Source organism: Zea mays, chromosome 5, assembly GCF_902167145.1.
Source record: "Zea mays cultivar B73 chromosome 5, Zm-B73-REFERENCE-NAM-5.0, whole genome shotgun sequence".
Taxonomy (NCBI): domain Eukaryota; kingdom Viridiplantae; phylum Streptophyta; class Magnoliopsida; order Poales; family Poaceae; genus Zea; species Zea mays.
The window spans coordinates 64,728,267-64,741,523 of record NC_050100.1 but is presented as its reverse complement, the minus strand read 5'-3'; the positions used below and the strand labels follow the sequence as shown (position 1 = coordinate 64,741,523).

General features: G+C 43.5%; 1 pseudogene; it reads right to left on the bottom strand.

Annotated features, from left to right (window-relative positions):
* Positions 1–11,243: 11,243 nt before the first annotated feature.
* On the bottom strand, positions 11,244–12,657 carry LOC103628243 (uncharacterized; annotated as a pseudogene).
* Between the last annotated feature and the right edge of the window lie 600 nt (positions 12,658–13,257).

The following is a 13,257-nucleotide window of genomic DNA, read 5'->3' as shown; positions in this document are numbered from 1 at the left end:
TAATTAAAGCCATGTGATCATGAATAGCATTAATATCAACATCTCTACATCTAGTACAAATAGAAGTGTGCTCAACGGTAGATGTAGATGGTTTGCAAGATTTTAATTCTACAACCTTAGCATGCAATATATCATTTTTACTTTTAAGGCCGGAAATGGTAGCATTGCAAACATCAAAATCTTTAGCCTTAGCAAGCAATTTTTCATTTTCATCTCTAACGCTAGCAAGAGAAATGTTCAATTCTTCAATCTTGGCAAGCAAATCATTATTATCATTTCTAGGATTGGGAATTGAAACATTACAAACATTTGAACCAACCTTAGCTAACAAATTAGCATTTTCATTCCTAAGGTTGTCAATAATCTCATGGCAAGTGCTTAGCTCACTAGATAATTTTTCGCACTTTTCTACTTCTAGAGCATAAGCATTTTTAACCTTAACATGCTTCTTGTTTTCTTTAATAAGGAAGTCCTCTTGGGAGTCCAAGAGATCATCCTTTTCATGGATAGCGCTAATCAATTCATTTAATTTCTCTTTTTGTTGCATGTTTAAGTTGGCAAAAAGAGTACGTAAATTATCTTCCTCAACACTAGCATTATCATCGCTAGAGGACTCATATCTAGTGGAGGATTTGGATTTAACCTTCTTCTTTTTGCCGTCCTTTGCCATGAGGCACTTGTGGCCGAGGTTGGGGAAGAGAAGTCCCTTGGTGGCGGCGTCCTCGTCATCGGAGGAGTCGCTAGAGCTTTCGTCGGAGTCCCACTCGCGACAAACATGGGCATCGCCGCCCTTCTTCTTGTAGTATCTTTTCTTCTCCTTTCTTCTCCCCTTCTTGTCGTCGCCCCTTTCACTGTCACTAGATATAAGACATTTTGCAATAAAATGACTGGGCTTACCACATTTGTAGCACACTTTCTTGGAGCAGGGTTTGTAGTCCTTCCCCCTCCTTTGTTTGAGGATTTGGCGGAAGCTCTTGATGACGAGCGCCATTTCCTCATTGTCGAGCTTTGAGGCATCGATTGGTTGTCTAGTCGGTGTAGACTCCTCCTTCTTCTCCTCCGTCGCCTTAAATGTGACCGGTTGTGCTTCGGACGTGGAGGGACCATCAAGCTCGTTGATCTTCCGTGAGCCCTTGATCATAAACTCAAAGCTCACAAAATTCCCGATTACTTCCTCGGGAGTCATTAGTGTATATCTAGGATTGCCACGAATTAATTGGACTTGAGTAGGGTTAAGGAAAATAAGTGATCTTAAAATAACCTTAACCACCTCGTGGTCATCCCATTTCTTGCTCCCGAGGTTGCGCACTTGATTCACCAAGGTTTTGAGCCGGTTGTACATGTCTTGAGGCTCCTCCCCTTGGCAAAGACGGAAGCGACCGAGCTCCCCCTCGATCGTTTCCCGCTTGGTGATCTTGGTTAGTTCATCACCCTCGTGCGCGGTCTTGAGCACGTCCCAAACTTCCTTGGCGCTCTTTAATCCTTGCACCTTGTTGTACTCCTCCCTACTTAGAGAAGCGAGGAGTATGGTTGTGGCTTGGGAGTTGAAGTGCTCGATTTGGGCCACCTCGTCTTCATCATAATCCTCATCCCCTATGGATGGTACCTGTGCTCCAAACTCAACAACATTCCATATACTTTAGTGGAGTGAGGTTAGATGAAATTTCATTAAATCACTCCACCTAGCATAATCTTCACCGTCAAAGGTTGGCGGTTTACCTAATGGAACGGAAAGTAATGGAGTATGTCTAGAAGTGCGAGGGTAGTGTAAGGGGATCTTACTAAACTTCTTGCGCTCATGGCGCTTAGAAGTTACGGAGGGCGCGTCGGAGCCGGAGGTGGAAGGTGATGAAGTATCGGTCTCGTAGTAGACCACCTTCCTCATCTTCTTTTTCTTGTCGCCACTCCGATGCGACTTGTGGGAAGAGGCTTTCTTCTCCTTCCCCTTTTTGCGGGACTCTTCCGATGAAGCCTTCCCGTGGTTTGTAGTGGGCTTTTCGCCGGTCTCCATCTCCTTCTTGGCGTGTTCTCCCGACATCACTTCGAGCGGTTAGGCTCTAATGAAGCACCAGGCTTTGATACTAATTGAAAGTCGCCTAGAGGGGGGGGGTTGAATAGGGCGAAACTGAAATTTACAAAGTTAATCATAACTACAAGCCGGGTTAGCGTTAGAAATATAATCGAGTCCGCGAGAGAGGGTGCAAAACAAATCGCAAGCAAATAAAGAGTGTGACACGCGGATTTGTTTTACCGAGGTTCGGTTCTCTCAAACCTACTCCCCGTTGAGGTGGTCACAAAGACCGGGTCTCTTTCAACCCTTTCCCTCTCTCAAACGGTCCCTCGGACCGAGTGAGCTTTTCTTCTCAATCACTTGGAACACAAAGTTCCCACAAGGACCACCACAAGATTGGGGTCTCTTGCTTCAATTACAAGTGAGTTTGATCGCAAGAACAAATGAGAAAGAAAGCAATCCAAGCGCAAGAGCTCAAAAGAACACAACAAATCACTCTCACTTAACACTAAAGCTTTTGTGGAATTGGGAGAGGATTTGATCACTTGGGTGTGTCTTGTATTGAATGCCTAGCTCTTGTAAGTAGTTGGAAGGTGGAAAACTTGGATGTCTTGAATGTGGGGTGGTTGGGGGTATTTATAACCCCAACCACCAAACTAGCCATTTGGTGGAGGCTGTCTGTCGCATGGTGCACCGGACAGTCCGGTGCACACCGGACAGTGTCCGGTGCGCCAGCCACGTCACCAGGCCGTTGGGTTCCGACCGTTGGAGCTCTGACTGCTGGGCCCGCCTGGATGTCCGGTGGCACACCGGACATGCACTGTAGAGTGTCCGGTGCGCCGTCTCGCGCGTGCCTGACTTCTGCGCGCTCTGGCGCGCATTAAATGACTCTGCAGGTGACCGTTGGCGCGAAGTAGTCGTTGCTCCGCTGGCTCACCGGACAGTCCGGTGTACACCGGACATGTCCGGTGAATTATAGCGGAGCGAATTCCCGAAGCTAGCGAGTTCAGAGACGCTTCATTCCTGGAGCACCGGACACTGTCCGGTGTACACCGGACAGTCCGGTGAATTATAGTGGAGCGCCTCTGAGTTTTCCCGAAGGTGAAGAGTTCAGCTTGGAGTACCCTGGTGCACCGGACACTGTCCGGTGGCACACCGGACAGTCCGGTGCGCCAGACCAGGGTGCCTTCGGTTATCCCTTCGCTCTTTTTGTTGAACCCAATTCTTGGTCTTTTTATTGGCTAAATGTGAACCTTTGACACCTGTATAACTTATACACTAGAGCAAACTAGTTAGTCCAATTATTTGTGTTGGGCAATTCAACCACAAAAATCAATTAGGAAAATAGGTGTAAGCCTAATTCCCTTTCACATATACCCACTATGTTCTTTGTTTGCTTGTTGCTTTACCATACTTATCATATCATTATTATATTTTTTTACTTCAGTCTCCAATGAGGCCAAAATCTGTTGATGAAGACCCAAATCAACATGGTCGACTTCCAAATATAATCATCCAACTCCCTCTTATGCAAGACCTGATGGCAAATAAGATTCAGATGCTTCCTGTACATCAATGCCAGAAGTTCCATGCTAAGTTGATTGATTATGACTTAGAGGTTGGCAAAATATTTGCCTCTATCAAGCAATGTTTGAATACTATTGGTACAAAGCAGTCCAATCTAGCTGCTACATTTGGAGATTTGATTGATGAGGTTCTTTGGGCCAATGAATCTGTTACACCAAATACTGTTAGTATTTAAGCTTGACTTATATATCTTTTCTGTCTTGATAGCGTGCATTTCATGTTTACAAATTATGATTAACGTATACTTCATCTTTTTTGTGCAGCAAGGTCAGACAGTGCCAGGTGGCACAGTTGACCATGATTTTGGTCCAGTATTTGACAAGACTCCTATTGGGAGTGTTTGTGCACCAGGCATCTTCTTATCTGAATTAGAATGTGCTCGCGCTCTTCATACATACTTGTGTTCTAAGGTCATTGAATTTGACAGGTACATACTTTTCAAATTGTTTGACTTGGCATAATGTTTAATTCTTATTAATTCTGATTGAACAACATCGTGACAATGGTATAGATACTATTAAGTTTTATTCAATCTTTGTACCCAAAGATTTAGCCTTGAATAGAAGCGAAAGGAAAATAGCTATACACATGACTGAACTTTGAGTTGTAGCTTCTATAGGGTTTCAACTCTAGGTCTCTAGCCTACCCTAACGTATCTAGTATTTGTTGTTAAAGAGATAAAAAAACTAGTTCAAAGCCTAGTGATTTAAAGCCTGCAATGATCTATTTCTAGACGCATACCAGGGTACTGAATCAAAGCTTGTGTCCCCCCATTCTTCTAAAAAATAGCAATTTTTTGGACTAAACCAAACGATGAGAACACCTGTAGCCACATTGTCATAGTTAGAAGAGAAAATAACAAAAAAATTAAGGATATTTTAATTGTCTTCACAATTTGACTTACAGTATGAAGAACATCTACAGTAACAACATATTGCATATTCTCAATTGATGCAAGAAGAACATTGCCTTGAGCCTCCCCTTTCCTTCCGTCAGCTCCAACAGCAGGCTGTGCCAGAACATCAAAAGGCAAAACAGCAAGTTTACATAAAAGAGAAAAACAGACAATTGAAATACTAGAATGCCCATGGTCTTCTGAAAAAGTAATAAATACCTGTAATGTACCATCCATGGCAGAATAATTGATTGGAAGATACGGATTATTATAATCCCTGCTGATGCGGAGGGCAGAGGCAGCATGGCTGCTGCTGCACAGGGACAGAGGTGGTGCAGCGGTGGCACCGCATAGAAGTGGCTGGGAGAGAGAGGGAGAGGGCTCGAAGACGGAGAGAGGGTGGCGGCTGAATGGCTGAGAGGGTGGCATGGAGAAGAGCTAGCTGGGCAGTGCTTAACCAAACTTTGATGGACTAGTTAGACTGATTTGTGGCTTCAATTCAATGTTCAAATTGCATATATATTATGTAATTATGTATCTCATTATTCCCATTTAGTACCTTCAATTCAATGGTCAAATTGCATATATATTATGTAATTTTGTATTTCATTTATACAAATAACATTTATTTCTATTGTTGTATGTTCAATCTTTTCATATGTAGAAATATAATTGACTTTGGTGAATATTGTGCCAATTGTTGTGACATACAACAATCTTTTACTGATGGCGCATGTCTCGACAACGTGTTTATGCAATGTTTCATTGAGTGTGTCCGCGATGACTGTTCTAAACATATTCCTCCACTGAATGCTCACCAGCTCATTCTAGATGTTAATGTTGGGGTATGACTTCTACATTTATACCTCTTTTTTAAATGCATAGCATACATGAAAATTACATAATACTTCTCTATCCTATTAGGCTATACTGAACTTTGAGGAGCAGGAGCAACATAGTAAGTCTCCTTGTCCATTTGACCCTTCAGTTTTGGAGAGTTACATATTGAAGATACTGCCTTCCTTCAAGCAGCTGGATGACTACAAATCAGTTAATTTCTGTTCCTTGACCCATCACACTCTCACTTCATATTGCTGCATTTAAATTTCAACCAAATCATTCATATCAACCATAGTGTATTCGACATTTGTTATTTCCATTTTGTGTGCATGTAGATAATGGTACCCATGCTACACTCTGGACATTGGACATTGTATGTTGTTAATCTTCAGATTGGACACATACATGTGTTAGATTCCAACCCATATGGACCAGAGATGGGTGGGACTATCTGGAAAAATTACCATTGTATACCTATGGATATGGGTGATAGGAAGGTTTCATGGGCCAGGTTAATAATGAGTCGGCTCAATCTAGCCATACAAAATGCTCGACCAAGATCAGCCCTCCCTGCTTTTTTGAAGTACCCTATTGAACTCTTGAATAACTGCCCAACAATGAAATTGGGGTATAATGATTGTGGATTCTTTGTTATGAGATATATGCAGCACTACGACTACATGGTTGGAGCTACGAATGTAGTCATTGTTCCGGTACATAATATATAGATAGTATTTTTGTTGTTATGACATAATGTATGTATAGTTATGTCTAACTCACCTTTTCCTTATATTGGTTTGCAGGATAATTCAGAGGACATTCTCTCTCTTGTACTGCAGTACCTAATATTCCATCGACTAAACAGAAACAACTCCATGGTTTCCCATGTGGATAGATTCAAGTTCTCTCAGTAGTAGCCTAGTATAGTTTACTATCTGAATGGTAGTCTGAACATGATGGTCTGATGGCTTTTGGTGGCTTCAAGTTATTTCAGTACTAGCTTAGTTTAGGGTACTATCACTGAATGGTGTTGATGTACATATTAGTCTGTTGGCTTATGTTAGCATTCAGATAATACTTATGTCCATATGCAGCTCTTAGCAAACTCTTATATATGTCGTTCCAGATATGTTTTAGATGGACATATTTATATATGATAGTTATGCACTTTATCATTTGTGTTCTGGTTTTTATATCTTCTTCAGTGATGTACTTCAATGCATCACATGTTTTATTCTGTTATTTACTGTATGCGCCTGTTTATCCAGTGCCAATGCGCTGCCTTTCTATGTTTAGTTATGTACAATATTTTCAGTTCTTCTCTGTATTGATTATGCAAAAATCTGATACGGTTTATGCATATAACTGAACTGGTTTAGGTCCTTTTATATACTTATTTACTGTATGCGTCTGTTTATCCAGTGTCAATGCGCTGCCTTTCTATGTTCAGTTATGTACAATATTTTCAGTTCTTCTCTGTATTGATTATGCAAACATCTGATATGGTTTATGCATATAACTGAACTGGTTTACGTCTTTTTATATACTTATTTACTGTATGCACTTGTTTATCCAGTACCAATGCGCTGCCTTTCTATGTTCAGTTATGTACAATATTTTTAGTTCTTCTCTGTATTGATTATGCAAAAATCTACATATTGGTTTACGCTTATTCATTCAGTTTTTTCATTTGGTGCCAGTACATACATATTGACTTCAGTTCGCCGGCTTTTTGATTTTTCAACATAAATATTGTATGAGATGCAGTGAATATATGATTATATAGCCAAACAAAACCAACAGTAGCATAGCTCATAAGAAATAATTACGTTGCATTAATAGATATAATCCATACAGTGAGCTTTTAACGTAATTATTCATATTCATCAAATAGTATCATGATCATAACATTTCAATATCATCCATTATTTATGTATAAATGTTTTACAATCATGTCAAATTATCGTCATCCGAACCATGTTCTTCAGAATCGGTATGTTTATGTTTTTTTGATGTGGATGTCTCATTCCACTTCGGGGCCATTGTTGAATTTTTGTTTCTAGACCCAGGCGGTCGTCCTCTTTTTCTATCAGCAAGGCTAGCCAATTTAACCCTATTTTCCTCTATAGACAAGCAGGTTCGACTGTTGTGTCCATCAGCAATGCCACATTTTTGGCACTTTCGAGTCTTCTTATTTTCTCCTTTCGCACCCAGTTTCAGAACTCTTTGTTCACTAGTTTTTATCGTCCTTCCCTTTGGCCTTGCATTATTTGGACGCACTAAGCTTATGCCATCTACATCATATTCCAGTCTCTACATGCCATACAAAGAAGTATTTATAGGTACAAATGTTATGATGTCAGATTATAAATATTTACTAACATTAAATATACATAATATCTGCAATTTAATAAATTTAGAATTCATACCTTTCTAACATCCACATATTGTGTTCCTTCACAATCATCATTTCCAACAAGCGTCATTTGCAGTTCAGATTGATGATGTGCATCAATATTTAAGCCTCCATCCTACTCATTAGTGCATTATAGTCAATATTACAAATAATTTATAAATCATCCCATTTGTTTGCATTATACATAAATTACATTGTTTTTTGCCATAATATTACCTGTTGTCGTGAATGTCCTGCCACATGCTCCTCGTTATCACATTGCGATACATGTTCACCTTCAGCGTTTCCAACAGCATCCTCTTCGCCCTATAACGTTTAATTTTTACAATTAGCAATAATTAAGTTCTGAATAAATTGTTCAACAATTTTATATAAAACAACACCCACATGGTTGCCCTCTCCAGTACTTGCACCACCAGCATCTTCACATCCTATATCTGGCTCTAAACACCCAAGCATCTCCAATAGCTCATCCATTGTGTCCAAGGCCTTATCACTCCCTGCCTTTGACATACTAGCTTGGTTTACTACCTTCATTGCCTTTTTAAGCAACATTTTTTGCCTATATGATTTTGTTTCTCCATCTTTTCCACTCAATTTCCTGTCATCTCTTGAAAATACCACATCTTGCCTAGTTGAGTATGTGTAACGCTGTAGAATGTATTCCTTAGGTATCCTTTCTAGATGAATGTGCATGAATGTTCGGATTAGATGCACACAAAATAGTCCTACATTTAAACAAGGGTGCAACATTTCACATTCACCTTTAATTATTAGCGTATAAATAATATGACGTTATATCTTAACTCTTGCTTACCTGTGTGTTCCCACTGTTTGCATTCACATTTAAAATTTCCTGCCTCTACATCAGCCTTCACTTTGAATTGGTGTTGCCCCCACACGATTCTTTTCGATCTTGATGTATGCTGCACCAACCAATCATTTGCGCCTCCATCTAGATCAAGTGTTATCCTATATGCAGTAGCGTATTTTATTGACTCCTCGAACCTATTCATCACAGCCCTTGTGTATGCCCTTGCAACCCTAATTTCGAACATATATAATGTTGTGGTGTCTTGTTGACCCTGCATATAAAATAATTATTTACGTCTTGCGAGCCTACTAAATAGTATAATGCATAAATAATATTACATACCATACATCCTAGTGTTTCCTTTCCTTCTTGCATCTTCCTGCTATGTAGTAGTTTCAACATTTGCTTCACAAACTCATGCAGTGGGGTGTTTGAATCGACATGAGCGCTCTTCACGAGTTTGTTCATGCTCTCGCTACGTTGCGTAGACACCATAAGCCCACAATAGTCATGTTTGAAAAAAACAGGAATCCATTTCTTACGCATTTCATATAATTTTCTAAGAGTGCCATCTTCATGCAGGTTGAATTCATCAATCAACATTTTCCATGCAGCCTCAAACTCTATTTCAGTCAATGGATGATGTACTATAGACTGGAATTTTGTCTTAAAATCCGCTTTAGCATAACGTGCATACAACTCATTTAGAAATGGCATGTACCTATTTTGCACATGCCATAGACACAACCTGTGGACTGTGTTTGGGAAGACCCGACGTAATGCCACTGGCATTGCAGAGTCTTGATCTGTAAATATACATTGTCGGACATTATTAGATGGTTATTTTTATGTAAACATTGTATGGTACATAACAAAACAAGACTCACATGCATTGTAAATATGCACAAGATATTGAATCTATATTCCATGTACTTCGAGTTTATAGTTATTATATGTCAGCGTTTTGGACCCACGAGGACCCTCAACCGACCAGTGAATTTGACGCTGAGTGTCCCTACCCAGATGGGTTGATGCAAGATGAAACACGAGAGGGGGGGATGAGGCTTATATTATCTTGCACCGGGGTGCTCGTAGTAGGGGTTACGAGCTTCGCGAGAGAGGGCATGGCCTTGGAGTGAGCCGTCTGAGTTAGCCCCCCTCGCCCTTGCCTCCGCTTCCGCCCCCCCTCCCGGGAAGGCCCTGGACATCCCCTTTTATAGATACAAGGAGATGATCCAGCTGTACATATGGGGGTGTAGCTATGCGCTAACGTGGCAGGCGGAGAAGTGCTTGAGCCCTGTAGAAGCGTAGCTGGCGGTGCGGCCCGGGGGTCCTGCTGATGTTTCTTTGCCTTCGTAGAGAGTTGAGAACAATCGACGTCATGGACGCTTGCAGGGAACCATCATTACCTATTGCCGGAGTAATCTAGATGGGACACCGGTCTTGTTCCTTCGTAGCCTGAGGCAGCTAGCTAGGGGTAGGGTAATGATGTATCCCCTATGGCGTAGTCGGTCCGAGGCCGAGGTCGGGCGAGGCGGCGACTTCTCCTGAGGCCGAGGCTAAGGTCGGGCGAGGCGGAGACCTTCTCCCGAGGCCGAGACTGAGGCCTGGAGTTGGGCGAGGCGGAGACCTTCTCCCGAGGCCAGGGCTGAGGCCGAGGCCCGGGGTCGGGCGAGGCAGAGTTCCCTGTTGCGCCCGAGGCTGAACTCGGGAGAGGCCGTGACTTACTGTTGTTAGTCTTACCCTGGTGGTTGGCACAGTAGTCGAAATGGGGTGAATAGTGATGTTTTCCTGTCAGAATGATCAGTAAAGGGGCGAAGTGACTGCGATCATTTCGACCTTGCCGACTGAGGCGAGCATGTCAGGATAAGGTGTCAGGCGATCCCCGCATTAAATGCGCATGCAATACGGTCGGTTGGTAAGGCGATTTGGCCGAGGTTGCTGCATGACAAAGTTTGCTCGAGCTTGGCCTCGGGCGAGCCGGGGGTGCGCCCACTGCCTGAGGAGGTCCTCGGGCGAGGCGTGAATCCGTCCGGGACTACTGTTCTTGCCCGAGACCGGGCTCGGGCGAGAAGAGGTCGCGTCCTTTGGCTGACGAGGCTTCAACCACTACAAAAAAATGGTTTTGTATGACAAAAGTAAAGTGTCATGTTTAGTACAAAATTGGTCATAAAAAGCATCTTATGACGAAAATGCTGCGTCATAAGGGTCGTCATATAACGACCGTCACATTATGTACCTTGTGACGACTGTTCAGAGTACCATCACATAATGTCATCACCTTTTGTGACGGCTGCGTTCGTCCGTCACATATTGTTGCTATATATGACGGTGTTATCTGTCACATTTTTTCCAGTCAACGCGTCACCTAAAGTTGGGATCATCACTTATGGCACCCACATATAGTGACGACACACCGAGCTCTCATGATAGCTCACAGAATCATAATACACAGAAAAGCCATCATACACAACATTCTCATCACAAGTCATACACAATTCCAGCACACTAGTTCTTCCACAACAGAGGTTCAAACATACAAAGGTTCCACCACAAAGGTTTGAAGCATTCAAACAGATTGCACGTAGTTCTGACAAAGTTCTAACCACAGATATGTTCTAGCAATGTAGAAAAACCTTAAGCAAAGGCATCATCCTCAGACTTGGTATGCATCCCTACCTCAATCTTTCTGAAGTTTTAGGACAGCTCGTAGCAGTGCATTGGTCTCTTCAAACTTGGTATGCATCCCCTTCACTTCCTCTTGGGCCTGGCGCAGCAAACTTTGGTTTTCTTCAAGTGTGGCCTGTTGAGCTTGTAGTTGTGCTTGCAACTCTTCCTGCTTCCTAGCAGCTTTCTCTCTTTCAGCTTCGTGCAGAGGGAGATTGCCAGGTCGCTGACTCCCTAAACGTTCTGCACACCAATTTTCAGGCGGTGAGTAGGCATCTCCTGACTGAAGGCCAATACTCTGAAGTTCATTTGATTCACCATCATATAGTTCATCACCCCAATTTAATGATGTCTCGAGTTCTACACCTTCCTTTAAAGCAATCGAGAGAAATTCCAAGAGTAGCAGCCTCTACAGATATAAATGATCTACATTGTCAGGAAACTTCTCCAAAAGAGAATAATACAGGCAAGTAAAACAAATCCGATTTACAAAAGAACCTAAACACAGATATACTGAATAAAAGAATTTTTCTGTTATTGGCAAAGATCACCATATAAAGAAGGATGAAGTACCTTCAACTTTTGCTCTGAATAAAACATGTAAACATTAATGTGTGGAGTGTCTCAAATATTGATCGGCATCCTCAAATATGAGAATACTATGTGATGGAGCAATTTGGAGCTGCTTTAGAAAAACAACGCATAGAATGGGAAGCTTCAACCAAGTAGGACAGCTGACGGACCTATCAACAGAGTAATGGAGAAAAATATTATTGGAGTTGACACCAAACTACCTTAATGCCATGCACTATGGGATCTAAATTTTTAGTAACTGAATCAGCATAACTTTGTAGTGGTAAATTACCATCTCCTTGTAGGCCGACAGAAGCATGCCACTGTATTGCTCCTAAACCAAGCAAGCAACAAAATCAAAGATTAGCAGCATAATGGCCAACTAAATCACGCTGTGAAGCAAATCTTACACTAAATTGGTGGCCAAGGTGTTACTACCTCTCTAAGCACCAACTTGGAGTTAGCCTTATCGCGGATCCCCGGCATATCCTTGAGCACCCCCAAATCCGTCGCTGGCATGTTCCTGACAGTCAACCCCACGCAACTCCGTGATCCATGTCCCAAATCTCAAACTCGGAAGTACCCCACGCAGAGAGAAAGGAGGCCTGCCTGCGGGAGAGGTGGCCGTTGACGAGCGCGGAGGCGTGGGCGCGGCCATCAGTAACGGCGGCCAGCCACTGCTCCTTGGCGGCACTCAGATGGGACCACTGATTGCACATGTTGTGCTGCGCCGCTGACCTCCACAGCCTCAGCGATGACGAGGGCGATGGGGAAGCGGCCGCTGGGTTGGGCGGCCGGGTGGCGCAAGCGCACGAGCCGCGCCGCGTCGGCGCGGACGAGGTCGAGGGACGCATCCTCGGCCGCCTTCGACATCCCCGCCCGCGCCCGCGCCTCAACGAGGGCGCGCTTGTCCAGCACCCAGACGGAGACGACGGGGTAGGGCGCCGAGGGGGCGCCATCCCGTGGTCGCGCCGTGTAGATCCGCCATGCGAGCCCCGGCCCGCCGGACCCGGCCTGATCCAGCAGCTCGTAGTCCTGCAACGGGCGCGGGCCCGTCACCTCTTGCATCGTCGTGGACACCGTCTTCTCTATCACCGCCGACGCCTTCGCCAGCGCCTGCGTCAGGGTCTTTATGTTGAGTTGCGGCGAGCCGCAGGAGGGCGGCCATTCCTTGCTGGCGACGGCTAGGGTTTGTGGGGGTTTTGGGGGCGGGCGCGTGGTGGTGGGGGCGGACGCGGAGGTGAGCAGCCGAGAGGATAAGGTAGGAGGGAAATTTTGGTCATCTTGGGCGGGAGATGGGAAAGTGAATGCGGTCAACAGAAAGGGGTACGGTCCTTTTTTGGAAAAAAACATAAAGTGACGCCGCCAAATCATCAAATAAAGGCACATCTAAGCGTCATAAAAGTAAAACCGTCTACCGGCTTCTGGCGCCTGACAATATATGATGAATCTTC